Source organism: Aythya ferina, assembly GCF_964211825.1.
Source record: "Aythya ferina genome assembly, chromosome: 33".
NCBI classification, from domain to species: Eukaryota; Metazoa; Chordata; class Aves; order Anseriformes; family Anatidae; genus Aythya; species Aythya ferina.
Genome location: NC_140330.1, coordinates 612,557 through 630,383, shown reverse-complemented (window position 1 = coordinate 630,383; position 17,827 = coordinate 612,557). Strand labels below are relative to the sequence as shown.

Sequence of the window (17,827 nt, the reverse complement as noted above, 5' to 3'; positions counted from 1 at the left end):
GGGACATTTCCTTTCTTTGTTATGCGATGATTGTGACTGTGGCCATACAGCTACGGTGTCTAGCCACTGCCTGAATATATCCTTCCCATCTTCTGACTAGAGTTCTCCGAATACTGATAATCTGAAAGGGTGCACAGAGAAATTCCTTATGTGAAAGGATGCCTGCCACTCTGTTCACGTAGTTTCATTTCATGGGGCAGTCCAATGGCTATGTAGCTATGTATTAACAGGTTATTCTACGTGTTTTAGTTTTCTTACCCAAGCTTTCCTTTTCAGTAGCTGATCCGAAATGCTCAGAAGACAGCACCAAGCATAATTTATGTCCCAGATATCCATTTATGGTGGGACAACGCTGGACCTGCCTTGAAACTTACTTTTCTAACTCTACTACGTAACATTCCAGCATTTTCGCCAGTTTTGCTGCTTGCTACGTCTGATGTATGTCACTCAGATCTCCCAGAAGAGGTATTTGTCAATACTTTTCTTACTATTTCTTCAGTGTCTTGTAATTTATGAATGCTTTCAGCATCAAAATGCTGTGCTTTGTTAAATGCATGCTGCTATTACTCAGGCACCCTAACAAATCACTTAAAATTTGCTTAGAGAAAAAGAATACTGTGAAAGCATCTGCTTAAGGTTTTTTCTGAGTCAAGCAAGTGACTTTCACCCCTTTCTCATGCATGCAAATAATAAATTAATACAATAATTCAGGTGGCTACAAAGTGGTTCAGTCAAGAATATGCAGTGCTTGAAATGACAAGAGGATGTCTTTACTGAAGAGATTTCTTCTGACAGTCTGCCATTCCATGCTATGTTGGGTAAACTGCTAATAATGCAATTTAGTAGAGAATTGAAACACTTTGATTAAAAAAAATAAAAAATCAGTTTCTTTCTTCAGATAGGCCAAAGCATTCCAAGCTGGAAAGCTGAGTTCCAATTTCTGCTAAAGTAACTTTGGAATCGAATTCTAGTTGTATTCCTAAATAAACTGTAGTAAAAGTACATGCAGGACTTCATTGACTTCTGAGAGTTTACATTAAGGGAAGGTGCCCAAAACAGGACCACACTGTTCTCATTCTGATTATTTTGTCTCAGTTATTGGGGGAAGAGAACGGGTCTAACCTAGAGGTGTTTATTATCAACTGCTTTGAAAGTGCTTGAGTTCCCACAGAAGTTTTTGTACAGGTTGTAAATTCCTTCTAAAATAAGTAGTGAAATTCCTTACCTACCTTTTAATACTAGAACTTGAACATGGAGGAAGACGTAGAGGTACTAGCTACTTCAGACACCTTTTGGTAGAGAAATAAAAACTCAGCAAAAAGCCCTCACTTGTCTGCTGAAGCCTTTCTCTTCCCTCTATAGCCATAAAGGTTCTAAGTAAAGGATGCAGCAAGGCAAGTAAATACAAAGGAGGCGCTGTTGGATGTGGTGAAAGCCATTACTTTATCAGTGTAGCGTACAATCCCTTCAGTGAGCTTTAATTCTACAGGTGATTCTTAAAGGCGATATTTGAATTTGCCGTGCCAGCCTGTGAAAATGTAGCCTTTTAAGGCCAGGAAGATAACTTTTTTCAGTTTGTGTTCTTCAGGTTATTATTAATTTGAAAAGGTACTCGTCTTTTTGGAATAGAATATGAGTTTTTGTGGCCTTAAATCTGAAATGTCTTTCCTCCTTCTGCTTTAGATCCAAAAATTATTTAATAAGGAATTTGGAGAAGTGTGCAATATTGAATTGTCTGGTAGGGCAGAGAGAGCAGCTTTTTTTGAGGACCTAATTCTAAATGAAGTGGCTAAGCCTCCTGTAAAGAAAAGAGGTGAGGAGGATATAAGAAGTACATCTAAAACTTTCCTATCGAAGTTACTAGCTCTTTGGGCTTTGCTTTGGTGGTCATTTTCTGTCAGTAATTTGTCATATGTCATTTTGCTGATTCTCAAATGTCTCTTATGGGATTATTCGCTGAAAGCCCTGGTTTCATTCTAAAAAGCCAGTCCAAATGCCAACACAGTTTGCTCGTGAAAAGGCTTTGATACGTAGGCATGTCACAGCACTGAAAAGCACAGAGATCTTTCCTTATAATTACAAACAGTATTTACAGGACTACTTGAATGAAGTCTAAAGCCCTTTCTTGGACTGTCAGTTCCTGTGGGAACAGGAATAGGAGCAGCAGTTTGTAAAAATAAGTTTTGAGGTCCTGTTCTCTGTTTCATCTGGAACTCCTCAATAGGAATCAATCATAAGTGCAGTGTGTTTTCTTTTTCCTCCAATTGGCTGCTTAGATCCCTTTTTCTCCTTAATTTATTAGATAAGCCTAAACTAGGGGCGTGTATTTCAAAGACAGATGTAACTTGAATATACCTGCGGATCAGCAAAAGTCCTCTTCATGTGGGCATCCACTGGCTTTTCTTCCCCTTTTCTCCTAGGTTCTTGAGCTGTGAAAAATCTCGACAAATACATATGTCCTCATCTGAACTAGTCATTAGGCTCCTCTTCTGGTCTGAGGGAAGAAATCAGCACCTCTCGGCCCAGTTATCTCATTCTAAAGTAGATGCCTGCAATAGGTACTTCACAGGTGCAATTCATGCACCTTTTCCTCAATGTCGACAACAAAGAAAATGTCGGATGGCTTGCTCAGCTTTCACTGTTGTGATTTTCTGCAGCAAAGTGAAATAAATCTCCCACCCTCAGTGTTTCTTCTCTACCATGCACGTGCTTCTGACCTCCCTACTTCTTGTTGTCCTCTCCTAGCAGCTCTAATGCCAGTTGAAAGAGCCCTTCCATTTTTGAGAAGCAAACTGGTTAATTTCAGCATCTTCTGATGCATCACAAATGTTCAGAGTTTTTAGGAAGTCGTTTATTTAAAGTTTTCAGAATAATTTTGGTAGACAGTGTGCAAGGTTAAGAAAACCTCTGAATGCTTGTATTTGATCTGCAGGTACCTGACTATGCCACAAGGATTAAAGAGCCGATGGATCTTTCAACAGTTCTGACTCAAATTGACTCGCGCCAGTACCTCGCTGCAGGAGACTATCTGAAGGACATCGATCTAATCTGTAACAATGCCTCAGAGTACTACCCGGATCAAAGATCTACAGGTGAGGATGTGCTTTTTAGCCCTAGTTTAAAATATCTGTCAGATGTATAGATGGATAAATGCTGTGTGTGGACAATAGACTTCGGATGGATTAGATGATTTTGGACATCCACAGAGAACATCTCTTACCACATTGTAAATATTTTATCATTTTGCTACTTGGGTATGGAATTGTGATACAAGTGTTCCCAAGGAACTAGTGCTTTTGTTTTAATTAACTTCGATGTTGTTATGCTGAAAATATTCACTGAGATAACCTTTTGGAACCAACCTATGAAGAAAGCAATTTTTTCTGTGATCAAAACAGTTTCATTGGTTGGTAGACAACATTCAGATAAAGTCTGTAAAATTTCAGATCGTCACAGCGCCTATGTTTTGCAAGACACTGCATATTCAATGGTGAGGAACGAAATGGATACAGAGTTTGGACGACTTTGTGAACAAATTAAAGAATCTCGTGAGAAAAGAGGTACATGCTTTAACGCTAAGGATTTGAAGACTTGTCTCTGCATTTGTAACTGAAAATGCACGGCAAAGATCTTTGGTATCTATTCTTTATTGCAAGGTCACACCTCTCCAGCGTGTGCTCCATGCGACAACTCCAAGTCACCACGGCAGAACCCTGCTACTGAAGACGAGAAACCAGAGGAAGAGAGTAATGAAAATGAGGAGATGCCAGCGGCACCTGTAGATGCCAGTACACCCATTTCTAATGGCAAGTTGCATTTTATTCAGCTGCTCTTGTCATTCATACCTTCTCTGTTCTTGAGGCGCAACAGGTGTCTCTGATGCCTGGCTCTTTATGCCAGAGGTATTTTGTTTTCAAATTGACTTCCAAATGGGAGAGAGAAATCCAGAGGTCATTCATTCAATATAGTGATGAATTAAAGTTCAAAGAAAGTTGGTTCGTTTGATGTACTCTTACTGGAACTTCATTTTGTAAACAGAACGACCCCCCACTCAAGGATATCACAGCTTCCCTCCCGTACTAAAAATGATAGTACTCACCCTTGTAGGAGCAGCAATGTGAAGAAGGTCAAGGGCAGTAAGAAGGGTTCAAAGCTTTGATATAACAAGCCTTACACTTTTTTTGACAGAGCTCCTAATCAGCATCTTTCGCAAGGTCTGGAGATGGGAGAAAAACTCAAACTAGATTTTAATTCTAGGATGTATAATGTCAAGCTTGACTGTTCCTCTGAACAGTCAATTGAATTTAAATTTTTTTAATTTAAATTAATTAGTTTATTTTTTTTAATTTAAATTCAATTGAATTTAAAGTTTTGAATTTAAATTCCAATTGAATTTATGAAAAAAAATCCAATTGAATTTAAAGTTTTTTTGTTGTTGTTGTTTTTCACAAAACACTAAGTTTATGTGAAAGGTTTTGCTGCAATATCTTTTTGCCAAGGATATTAAGCTTAAGTTATCCACAAGAAAATGGTGGGGAGAGGGAAGCTTTAGTTTTGAAAGCTTTTTTTTTTTTTTTTTTTTTTTCCCAGGTTTTTCTTGAGCACAGCAGCGTTTAAGTGTCTGCCTGCCATTAGTTGCCCCACTACCAAGTCAGGAGGGTTAATTAAACTTGCGTGAGGCAGAATTTCTTTATCTGAATCTACGTGGTTTGCATAAATATATTCTTATTTCCTTCTTTCCCTAGGATTATTCTTCTACCAGTATTGAATGTTTCAACGGACACCGTTTAAGATCAATGAGAAAAAGCATCCTGCGGTGTTCAGTCTCCAGCTTTGAAGAAAGTATGGCGATACTGAGGGGAAATGTCAACAGAAGACGCTTTTCAAGGTACTGTATTTCTGTATGTTCAATCTCTGTTCGATCTGTAGATTGAAAAGCAAGAGAGAAAGCATGTGCAGTGAGTTGTGGCCTGATAAACCTCTGGCTAAAATCAGCAGAGGCCTATGAGCATGCTGATGGCATACCAGTACCTTAAAACTAGAATCCCTCTTCTCAGTGGAAGTCTTCTGCTTTTCTAAAAAAAACATGTGTTTTTTTTCCCAAACCCCTTTGAGGTGTTGTTGTGGTGTTTAGCTGCCGGCCGGGTTAAACCACACAGCCCTTCTCCAACCCTCCCACCTCCCTCTCTGGGATGGGGGAGGGAAACGGGAAAGTGAAGCCTGCGAGTTGAGATAAAGACAGTTTATTAAGACAGGAAAATAATGATGATGATGATGATGATGATAATAGTACTGCTAATAGTAATGTGTACAAAACAAGTGATGTGCAATGCAGTTGCTCACTACCCGCTGACCAGTGCCCAGCGTAACCCCTAGCAGCCCGGCTGCCCCGCCCTATCCATGGTGCAGCATGTTGCCATAAGGCATAGAATTCTTTGGCCAGTTGGGGTCGGCCATCCTGAGTCTGTCCCCTCGCAGCTGTTGCTGTGCGCCGATTCTGATCGCTAGTAGGAGAGTGAGACACCGAAAGTTCCTTGGCTTGTTGTAAGTACTGCTCTGCAGCAACTGAAACATCGGGGTGGTATCAGCACTCTTGTAAACATCCTTTCACACTTCCTAAGCCAAAACATAGCAACCTACCCGCCACTAGGAGGAGAACTAACTCTGTCCTAACTGAAACCAGGACATGTATCTTTTCCACTTGGGTGCTATTGCTCATAATTTTGAGAATTCAACATGAGCAAGCTAGGAAATGTGGGTACATACAGAACCGCGTGTATATGGTACGCAACAGACTTGGGATGTGGATCCTGCGTGAGGCCTACAGGCTTCTCTTTGTATACCATGGAGCACTGGCTTGTAAACATGGTGAAATTTCCCATCCTTGATGGGTCTAATACAACAAGTCTTTCCTCCCTTCTCTCCCCTGTCCTCTTTCTTAATGTAGGCAGTTGAGAAAAACACAGGTAAGTGGCTGTAAGTCCCCGGGATACCTATTTACGCTGGTTACTGAAGAGGATGGCACTTGGTCACTCCATGGCTTTCATTTGGCCCCAAAGCCTTCTGTAGTCATCTGAATTCACTCCTCAGTGACTTTTCTGTGAAGAGAGGTAGGTGCAAACAGGAGATTTTATGAATTCCTTGGGGAGGGAGCAGTGTGAATTGCAGCTTCGTAGGCACAAAGCAAACTGTTCTAATTGTGCAAAGTAAATTGATACTTGGTAAGTTCAAACTTAGTTTTATAGTTGGCAACCACAAAAGTAAACCTTAGCTGTGACCCTACCAGCACAGTGGTGTAGCTCTTCCCTTCCCCTTGTCCTCTTGGCTCTTTTAATGACAGTGCAAGCAACAAACCTGTGCCAAAGGGTGCTGTATAGTAAACAATGGGCAGGCTTTTTTCTAAAAAGCACGAGTTTGAGTTATGTGGTGTTTGGGTGTTTCTCTTGAAACGATTCTTACCTCCTTGAGCTGTTAGATCATAATGCAGGAAATGAAAGTGCTGCATGCATAAACAGAGTAATCAAACATACACCTCTTAGGAAGAGGCTTGCAATGTAATAGTGTTTGTTTTGAGCACTGTTAGATACAGTTTGACATGAATGGAGTGAAAACACCTTAGAGAAAGGTGTTGATTGTTCTCACTTTTCCAAGACAGAAATAACTGGAGTAGATTTCCCTCCTGCATGGAACAAAAGTTGCACCTTTTTTTTTTTGTCTGGCTAGCTTTCAGTCTCTTTAAGAATTTCTCTACAGGTCACAGTTTTAAGTAGACGGTTTAAACGTGCAGAGCGATAAGTAAGTGGAATGCAGTGGTTGTGACAACAACTTCTGATCTGAAATGTAAAGAAAACTCAATCCACTTCAGGGTGCCTTTTTTGTTTGTCTGTTTCCATTTTACAAGAGCAACGGTGAAATAAGGAGAATCCCATCTTCACTGTTTCAAAATACTTTGTTTCTGCGTTTCAGTCACCAGAACATTGAGGAGTAGAGCTGGTGCAAAAACTGTGAGACGAGTCCACGGAGAAAACAGGGACTTGGAGCTGCGCCGCAGCTGTAGAGTCGGACGCAGTCGGTACTCTACTACTAACTCGTCCATTCTATTTGACAAACTTATAACAAAGTAAGTCATCTTTTCTTGCAGACCTCTTAAAATGATCTTTCTTAGCAAGCCTTTGCACTATGGCATGATGTTGGCCTCGACTTGCTCTGTATTTTGACAGCAAAGAGGTATGGCTGCTCCTGGCATTGAGAGTTCAATTTGTTGAGTTTTCCCCATTTGGCAGTTTTCTTAGCATCAGAAGTGCCTTCATTTTTAATGAACTTTTTGTTCCATACTCACAAAAGTGAATGTAATGCTTGATTAAGAAACTGAGGATGGTTTGATACAGTCAAAGCAAAGTAGTCCTAGCGATTCTGCATTTCTGTCCATGGTTTATTTCTGTTTCTGAAGCCAAAATTGTTTTCTGCTTCAGAATTTGCTTTCCTTGCATTTCATCATTTTCTACAACACGAAACTTAGATTCCCATGTAGAGAAGAACAAACAGCCTTTCCTCGGTTAACAAAAAATGACTTAATGCTACTGTGCAGAGCAACTTAAGAAGGATTAAAAGTTGACATAATTTTTTTATAACATCTTAGTAGGATGTCAGAATTCTTATTTTCCTCCTGCATTTAAATATATATATATTTTAAATGTGCTCAGTAAGAGGGGAAAATAAACCTGAAAACAGCGTATGTTTGCAAATCCTCAAAAGCTTGTTCTTAAATCTCTATCAAAAATAAAGATTTGACCTAATTTTTTGGTAATGTCTAAAATCTTGGCTAAGTGTCAATGACTTTTGCTTTGTGCGTACTACATTAAAATCTCTTACTGATTATGTGTGCTGTTTTATTTTGTTCATACATGCCTAACTTTGCTCTTACATGTCAACTTTGTATCTTAGTACTGCGGAAGTTGTGCTACAAAAAATGGATGAAATGGAGCAGATGCGTAGATGCCAAAGATGTTGGGAAGATGTTGAGGTACAAATGACAGAGCAAATACTCCGTCAGTTTGCCATTTTTGTAGAGTATTTCACGTAGGGAAGTAACTTAGTTGTAATTTTTAATTGAACTGAAATAATTTCCTTCCAAAGAATAGTGTGGTCTAAACTACCATTTGGTCTTGCTCTCTGGTTATATCTTCATGTCTTACTGATACGGTTGTGCTCCAGATATCTTTTAAGAGTGGAGGAAGCATCTTCTGCAGAAGATGTGGGATAACGGGGAGATGCTGAAATGCATGTCTTCCACTCCAGTTTCTGAATTGCATTTTGAATAGACACTGTTTACAAACAGCTGTTTTGGACTTGGGTTTTTACTCCAAATGTTACTAAAAGCTCTGCCTGGGGGACTGAATATGCAGAAAGACTGGTGCTTTCCATCAGCTTGGCAGTTTAAGCTGTTTAGCTTTTTATCCGTAACTCCTAGATCATATTTCTCGTCATGCTCAGGAACGCACTTACTTGGAAAGCTTAACAAAAGGCAGTGCATGGCTTCCTGTGTTGGTCACTCGCTCGAATTTTGATTCCTGTTAACATTTTTTTTCCCGAGAGCTCACAAAGAGTCTCCAGTATCATGTAGCTTTAATCATCTGTTACAGGCAAATGGAGCTGTTTTCTTTAATTGACCTAACTTGCATTTTAGAATTCTTCCTCGGTTGCAAACTGCTCCCAGAGTTTTCAGGAACTTGAAGCCTTTCAAATTTCCAGCTGAATGAACTGATGGCTACTTTATGTATATTTGTTCGTGTGCTGGCCTTGCCTGAGAGCTTAAATAAACCCCTGTCTCTAGAGGAACCCCTGTTAAAGCTGTATGCAGCAATCATACTCCTCTGTCTTAGTTTTGCTCTATTAAATTAAACTATTTTATTAAATTACTGTTCTTTTGAATGATAGGCACATCATTTTAAAACTTCCCGATAACCTACTTTCATAGCTTTTTGTTTAGCTCTGAATTGCCTTCTTTTTCTCTCAAATCACAGAATGGTTGAGGTTAGAAGGGGCCTCTGGAGGTCACCTGGTCCAACCCTCCCCTGCTCAAGCAGGGACACCTAGAGCTGGTTGCCCAGGGCTGTGAAATGAATCCAGAATTGTCCACAGTACTTTTTATTAGCATCTCTCACACGCCTGTATGATTTCTTTTGGTATGTCTGCTAGAAAGGTAGTTCTTTTTCCTTGCTTCTGTCACACTGTAGGTTATTAACCTATGATTAACTAATGCACTCAGTTTTGTATCTGGGCAAGTATTTAACCACTGCATGTACTGAGGCCTGGTTTAGAGCAGAAATTCTTGTTACTGATTGTGGGTGCACGCAATCATATTTCCATTCTCTCCTCTTGTGCAATAATTTATTTTTTGTGTGTATACGGGGTGCCTCGATAATGTTACTGTGTAAGCATCAACAGACAGACGTGTCTGTCAGTGGATGTACATGTACGCACGTCTGTTTTTCTGCACGTTTGTGACCGATCTTTCTTGCTGCTTGGAATTAGGAGAACCTTGATATCTTGACCTGTGTGAAGTCGGACTTTGAAAGAACTGGACCTGGCAGTCCAGATGAGATTGGTGAGTTCTGGTTTTAAGTTTTCTTTACTCTGTTCTAACCAAAAGCCTTGTCTTAAACAATTGAAACAAGCTAATCTACTGGGTATTTGTCTTCTGTAACAATTCTGTGTTGCTATTGACTTCACAAGCCTTAGTATGAGCTCTAGGGCTGTACTGTAGTGAGCTCAGAACAGGTGAAAAAAAAAAAAAAACAAAAAACAAAAAACAAACAGCGCTTTTCCAAACTGCTTACAAGATAAAAGGCAACAGATGGTTGTAGACAGGTGGGAATGGAAAGAAATGGACAGCATTACTCAGCATGTGAAACGGCGATACCGCTACAGCAGGAGCGTGACAGTTTTCATGGTTTTGAGCAGCACAGCAAGAATTTTCAGGAAGCAAGATAGATAGGCTGCCAGAAGTGTATGAAAAGCTCCTCCCAAGCGTGAAGCTCAGCAGGAGGGAAGATAGCGTTGTGCATTTCTGTGTTTAGGAGGCAGTCACCGTAAGCTGCTGTGAGGGCCTGTAATTAGGAGCTGTCATCTGGGTACTCAGTGACTTGTGGAATGAGGTTAAGCCACGAAAGCCCATATTAACTTGGAAGTGATGGGAAAACTTCCAGTTTTTGAGAAGAACGTTAGTTGTGATTAAGGCAGTAAATTAGATCATCCTTGTAGGAGCTTTCTAAACAGATCAGAACAGGGCAAGACTGTACTTAAGGACCGAAAAGGGTGTTGCAGTAGACGAGCTGACGAGTTAGATTATGTGATAGAGCTCAGCTGCACACCTGCAAAGGAGCTCAGAGAGACAGTGACAGGAGGCTGAGCCCCAGAAAATACTTTGCTCCTCCCTTCAGAGGCCCAGAGGAGCAGAGAGATGCACAGTGGCAGGTGGGAACCCGAGGGAAGTTCTTCAGAGGAAGAATGGCTGGGCCATGGACTAGTAAGGGAGAAGCAGAGTTGACTCCTTTGGAGGTTTAGTTAGGAAAACATTAGCTCAAAGTCTTAATAAGAGGAGCTTGAATACAAGGAGGGGGCCAGTCTAGAGGGAGAAGCTTGGTTAAAGTGTGTGGGTTTCAGGGAGCTGTGCAGTAGAGACTTGCAGAGAGGAATTTTAAATAGCATGTTGAATTGGAAAAAGGAAAGGGTTAGAGGAGCACTAAAGCAGAGAAATTCATGCTTTTGTGGTAGAAGTGTTGGAACACCAAGGACTGGAGATGGTAGTGATCACAAACTCATTTACTGATTGCTCAGTTTTCTGTGTGCTGTCTGTATACCCCATGGCACCTACCTTGCATTCAGAAAGCAATGCAACCTTTGGGGTTAAAAAATAAAAACCAAAGAGGGCAGTGCTTTCCAAGAAAAAAAGATAAGTCCTTTTGGCAAACAGGTAGGTGAACGGAGTATGTATGTGCCTTCCTCGGTGTCCTGCTGTTAACGTGAGAGGATATTCTCCAGAACCCAGTAGATAATTGCACTCTGGTTCTTGTGTTTTTTACCATCTTTCATGAAACAACTTCAGGTTACTTGACAGAAGCTAATGGCCTAAGCTTATGTGCATTTGGCATTGTTTTCTCATTGGTGAGCTTCAAGCCTGTGTCTGGCCCATTATTGCTCCCAGAATTTGTGGCAGAGCTAGACTTGGACTTAGATTACTACGCTTAGTCTTAGCACTACAGATTATTAAAACCCTTTCCATTAAATACTTTCTCAAACTAAGAAGTGACTTTCTGAAATAGCTGTTTTCAGAAGATCTGCATCTTAGCTAAGCAATATGACAGAATTTTGCCTGTTGTTAAACACTGAGGCTGACGACAAGTCCATCAGCAGTTTCAGAGAGGACAGAACAATGTCTAGATGCATGCTCATCTGCTAGGATTTGTGATTTCTGAAACGTGACTTGCATAAATTCATCTTAAGGTTTTGCAGGATCCACTGTGTCATTAAAATAACGATAATAATAAAACTTACAGGCATCTGTGTAATGCATTTTGGATTTCATATAATTTGCAAAAGTACTTAACGATTCGGTGTCATTTTGTGGTACACTACAAACATCAAAAGGAAGTGAGAACAAAGAAAATGATGGTGAAGATGTTCCAAGGCGTTACAACCTTCGACAGAGTAAACCTGTTGACTGCTACCAAGCTCCTATGGAAAGTAGGTTGAACGCACAGTTTCTCTTAAAACCTTATTTCTTGCACATAAGTGAGATAAAATTTTTGAATGTAAATACATGTGTTTGCACACACAGTTCTGTTTCAGTTCTGTACCTTCATTCTGCACATGAACTTCACTGTTTTTATCAGACACGTGTGTCCTGTGCACATTGTATTTCTTTGCTGTTTGGCATGCTTAGTGCTATGTATCCTTGATATAACAGTAATTAATCACACTTAACAGTCTTGCTCTTGTGATTTTCAGTTCACCTTTAAACAGGGCGTAGTTTTCCACTTGTGCCATGCACTGATGAAAAGCAAAAACAGTTAAAAATTCTTCTGGAATTAGGGATGAGTGAAACACGTGGCATTTTCTTTATCTTTTGATATCCTCCTCTCTTAAATGTATCTGTATCATTATTCTAAATTCTTTCCTTTCAGTAAGACAAAGAGATCGAGAGAGGACTAACTCGGGCCAGCCCCATTCTGTCAGACAGAAAGAGTCACTTGAAAATGCTGGGTCACAAAAATATAGAAGACGTGCCAGGTTGGTGTATGGCTAGTGATAGCTCTTACTTATCTGTAGAGCTGTCAGTCTCCTTACTGCATAATGCTTCAAAGGGTTTTCAGTTTAGTGGTAATTACAGAGTAAGTTTATGATCGGTACTTTGGTAGTCTTAAGGTAGAGAGGAAAGAAATATTTGGAGGGGAGGAGGTGGATACTTTTAAGTTGGTTTCTTTTTTAACTCCAATATTTGTGGGTCGCTGATAAGATGATTATGGAGGTAGTGTCTGAGTTTCTGTAACTGAAATTCTTTGGTTCTGGAACTGAAGCCAGAATCCCCCCTTAAAAATCTTAGTCAGACTATTTAATCTTGAAGGATACAAATGATTTTCCTAAAACCAAAAATAATTTTATTCAATTTAGAGGGAGAGGCTGTATGGAAGTTTTGTTAGATTTAAAAAAAAAAAAAAAGAAAAAGTTATCACTCAAATACTGACTCTAGTTTCTGTTTGGAATCAACTAATGTTTCTATATGAAGTTAACCTTAAACAATAAAAGATCTAAATGAAATGATAAATTGCCTTAGTAATGATAAAGGCTTTTTGGATTCTGTAAGCAGTTAGTGCGTAGAGAATGCTGTTGATTGCCAGATATTTTGTTGAGCATTCTTGAAAGCAGACAGTTGTCACGAGGAAAATCATGTCATGGCCTTTGAAATCAGATTCCTAAGGAGTACAATGGACTGGAAAATAGATCTCAGAGTAAATTTTGAGATAGAATTCCCTTAATTTTTGGTGTTACTTAGTATCTGCTCTATTTTCTTTTTAACTTTCTGGTCTATATGCTTGCTTGCAGACAGAGACGTGCAGATGACATCAGTGATTCTACACCCTCTTGCTCATCTCCCTTGCTTAGCACGTGTGATACGGAGGATGGTGGTGAGAGCAGTGAGGATGGCGAGAGCAACCAAGAAGGTTGCTGTCGTTAGAGAACAGGGGAGGGATGAACCTCCTTCCAATGAATATTTAGCCATGTTTAAGTTTATCTGAATGTAACTGTGTAAGTTTGTGTCAATTAATTAGGTCTTCTATATATTAATTAATGTCTTCTACATTTGCTTGGCATTATTACGAAAAACAAATCTTCGAGCTGCATCTTAAAGAAAAAGAAGCCCTATAACTTCTCCTTAATTCAAATCAGGACTTTTCGAGTGAAACGTCAGAAACGGGACCTAAAGAGAGTTCAGAGGGATCAAAAGAAAGTTGGAAGAAGTCAGGGAGATGCAATGCAAATAGTGTGGTAAGTCGTAAACTAATCATCATGTCAGTGAGTGTTTCCAGTGATTATGAAAGATCTCAGTGTGCCATCTACAACTACCTTTGTTGATGGTTTTCTCTAAAGCAACTTCAAAAATTGCCCAGAATGTTTCCATTGTGCTGAGGTAATTTCTGATGAAACCTTGATCTAGATTGCTGCTTTCTTTAACATACAAACTCTGTTGTGTTGAATTTTTCTTTAGATTGGATTTGAGAACGTGGGTGGTCTTTCCGAACACATCGCAGCTTTGAAAGAGATGGTGATTTTTCCCTTCCTGTATCCAGAAGTTTTTCAGCGGTTCAATATTCAGCCCCCAAGGTAACTCATTCCAGTGATAAGTCTTAAGTCAGCTGTTTTCAGGAGAAAGTTCAATTAAGGTATCAATATGCTTCCATGCTTCAACATTTTTGGCAGCGGTGAACATTTGTTTTAGTAGTAGCAAAAAGTGGTTTCTTAAAAACGGATAGAATCAAGAATATTTGTAGGTTAAAAATATAAGCAATGTCTTAAAATTTTAAGTTTTACCATCTGGTGTTTTTAAAAAGTTGGGTTAGTTGGGTTGGAGTGGTTTTGTTCTCAGTTTTATGTACAAGTCAGCTTGATTAGTTTGTAAGCAAGAAGGGATTATCTAGTGGAAGTCAATTGTAATATGTTGCCTGGAAGCCCAGTTGTTTTTCCTGCCTACTTTTGCTTTCTTTTTTTTTTTTTTTCCTCTGAGTGCTAAGGCATCGCTTTTCCTTCCGGCTTTAGGCTTCCTCACTTGCCATCAGCAATAGATGGTCTGAGAGACCAAACCCAGTAACTTAATGCTTTTGAAAGGAGCATTAAATGCTTTACTAACAGATTCTGCATATTGTGAAAGCAAGAATATGCAGTTTATTGCTGCAGAATGAACTGGTGATTCACCATTCAGCCCATTCTCAGATTCTGTGCTGAAGTTTGCCCGTTTGGCTCCGGTTTGCTGTAATCACCCTGTTTGTCAGCAGTTTTGGAAGTGTCCTTCTGGGACAGTATGCTCTCTTTTGAAGGTTTTATACGTTTGAGTTACCCCCTTATTCATTTCTTTGGGTGAAAAAAATGAATTTTCTTGTGAAACGTTGTAAAAACGCAGAACTTCTATCTGTTCTGCCTCTACCCACACTTCAGCTATTACTGCTGTCTTGTACATGATGTGTTTTGGTTAGGAAGGATGAGTTTGTTCTAGAGACGATGGTTGTAGGAGGTACTCATCATGATGTTTTTTTTCCTATCTGGATCATTTTTATTGCAGAGGCTGTCTATTTTATGGCCCCCCAGGAACAGGGAAAACACTAGTTGCTCGTGCACTTGCCAGTGAATATAGTCGAAGTGACAGGAAAATATCATTTTTTATGAGAAATGCTTCGGACTGCATGAGAAAATACATGGGGGAATCAGAATGCCAACTTCGTGTGTTATTTGAACAGGTAAGGTTGAAATGCACAGTGTATTCTGTCAGAGTTGAAACCATTATTTTCTGTGGTCAACGTTTTTAAGTAGAACTTGCTCTTTTTTTTGTATTTTGTTAGTTTTTTTTTTCCCACTGAAATGGAAATGCCAGTGTTTCTGCTGTGAATGTCAGCTGTAAGAACTACTGGAACGATTTGCTTCCTGTCACCCGGATACAGTGGGTTGACACAGACTGTCTTCTGTTAGTCATGCCAGATACTCCAGTAGCTCTATCAGTAGAGGTCCCAGAGGCTAAAATGAAAGATCTAGTTTAGATGACATTCCAACCATGATGTTTTTGTGCATTTTTCCTTTAAATAATGCTGTTTTACTCTGTGTTTTTGTGCTAGGCCTATCAGATGCGACCTTCAATTATTTTCTTTGACGAGATAGATGGTCTCTCTCCTGTGCACTCCAGTAAACAAGACCACATTCACAGAATCACAGAATCACAGAATTTCTAGGTTGGAAGAGACCTCAAGATCATCGAGTCCAACCTCTGACCTAACGCTAACAGTCCCCACTAAACCATATCCCTAAGCTCTACATCTAAACGTCTTTTAAAGACTTCCAGGGATGGTGACTCCACCACCTCCCTGGGCAGCCTGTTCCAGTGTCTAACAACCCTTTCAGTAAAGAAGTTCTTCCTAACATCTAACCTAAAACTCCCCTGGCGCAACTTAAGCCCATTCCCCCTCGTCCTGTCACCAGTCACGTGGGAGAACAGGCCAACCCCCACCTCACTACAGCCTCCTTTAAGGTATCTGTAGAGAGCAATAAGGTCGCCCCTGAGCCTCCTCTTCTCCAGGCTGAACAAGCCCAGCTCCTTCAGCCGCTCCTTGTAGGACTTGTTCTCCAGGCCCCTCACCAGCTTCGTCGCCCTTCTCTGGACCCGCTCAAGTCCCTCGATGTCCTTCTTGTAGCGAGGAGCCCAAAACTGAACACAGTACTCGAGGTGCGGTGTCACCAGAGCCGAGTCCAGGGGGGCCAATAACCTCCCTAGCCCTGCTGGTCACACTGTTTCTGATACAAGCCAGGATGCTGTTGGCCTTCTTGGCCACCTGAGCACACCGCTGGCTCATATTCAGCCGACTATCCACCATCACTCCCAGGTCCTTCTCTGCCAGGCAGCTCTCCAACCACTCATCTCCCAGCCTGTAGCTCTGCTTGGGGTTATTGCGCCCCAGGTGCAGGACCCGGCACTTGGCCTTGTTGAACTTCATGCAGTTGACCTCAGCCCATCGGTGCAGCCTATCCAGATCCTCTTGCAGAGCTTTCCTACCCTCGAGCAGATCGACACACGCACCTAACTTGGTGTCATCTGCAAACTTACTGAGGGTGCACTCAATGCCCTCATCCAGATCATCGATGAAGATATTAAAGAGGACCGGCCCCAGCACTGAGCCCTGGGGGACGCCACTAGTGACTGGCCTCCAACTGGACTTGACTCCATTTACCACGACTCTTTGGGCCCGGCTATCCAGCCAGTTTCTAACCCAACGAAGCGTGCGCCAGGGCCGTGGCCGTGCGGCGGCTGCCGGCGAGATGGTGGTGGCAGGGGGCGGTGGCGGATCCTTGGCATCCTGCACACCCTCCGCCCGCGGCCTCGAGCGGCCCGACCCGCTGGCGCGCCTCACCTGCCCCGTGTGCCTCGAGGTGTTCGACAGCCCCATGCGCGTCCCCTGCGGACACGTGTTTTGCACACCATGCCTGCAGGAGTGCCTCAAGCTCAAAAAGCCAGTCTGTGGTGTCTGCCACAGCACCCTGGCGCCTGGCAGCAGGGCTCTGGACTTGGAAAAGCAGTTCGAAGCGACAGAAAGCACTTGTAACGGCTGCAACAAAAAGATGTTTCTCTCAAAGATGCGCAGCCACGCAGCTTCTTGTTCAAAGTACCAGAACTATATCATGGAAGGTGTGAAAGCTGTGACTAAAGAACCACTCCACAACACCAGGAACTTCCCCAATCGCTTCACCTTTCCTTGTCCATATTGCAGCAAGAAAAGCTTTGATCAAGAAGGACTAGTTGAGCACTGAAAAACATTGCACAGCATGGATGCAAAACAAGTGGTTTGCCCAATTTGTGCCTCGATGCCGTGGGGAGATCCAAATTACAGGAGTGCTAACTTCATGGAACACCTTCAGAGACGACACTGGTTTTCATACGATACTTTTGTGGTACGTGTTTCTTCATCCTTGGAATACGTGAGCCTGATGACTCTTAAAACCCAGCTTTTTTTATGTAGCCACTACTGTAAAATGTAGTCCTTGCAGATGGTATAATGCGAGAAGTTGAATTACTGTTAAGTCAGAGGAGGAGACAGCTGGTTTTGTGTTGTGTTAACCAATATGGCCCTGGCAGTAAAAGAATTTCTGTACCCTTTGTTCATAGGATTATGATGCTGATGAAGATGATATGATGGCACAGGCTTTGATGCGTTCTTTGCGGGATAGATAAAATAAAAAAGAAGACTAATTGTCAAACCAAGCTTCCATGAGAGGGAAATGGCCAGCATTCTTGCACTTCTCCCTGTCCATGCCAAGATGAACTCAGGCATTCAGAAATATGGAAGACTTTAATCTTAGTTTTGAATCCCCATTTGATCTTTTGGTATCATTCTTGTTTTTTATTAATATGACTATGTTGTTCAACCACGTAAGGCTAATTTTCTTTTTTGTTTCACACTAAGCTTATTTATAGGTCAGTGTGGAGGAGACAGTTCTGTTTTCCTTCACATCTGCCTGTTTTCTGATTGCTTTCTGCCAGTTGTGCTAGTTTGACTAAAGCCAGAAATAC

At 41.1% G+C, this 17,827-nt stretch overlaps 1 pseudogene across 1 annotated transcript; it reads left to right on the top strand.

Annotated features, from left to right (window-relative positions):
• The first annotated feature begins 16,344 nt into the window (after positions 1-16,344).
• On the top strand, positions 16,345-17,685 carry LOC311425688 (E3 ubiquitin-protein ligase RNF114 pseudogene; annotated as a pseudogene). The gene has a single exon. The product of its transcript is annotated as an E3 ubiquitin-protein ligase RNF114 pseudogene (transcript).
• The last annotated feature ends 142 nt before the right edge of the window (positions 17,686-17,827 follow it).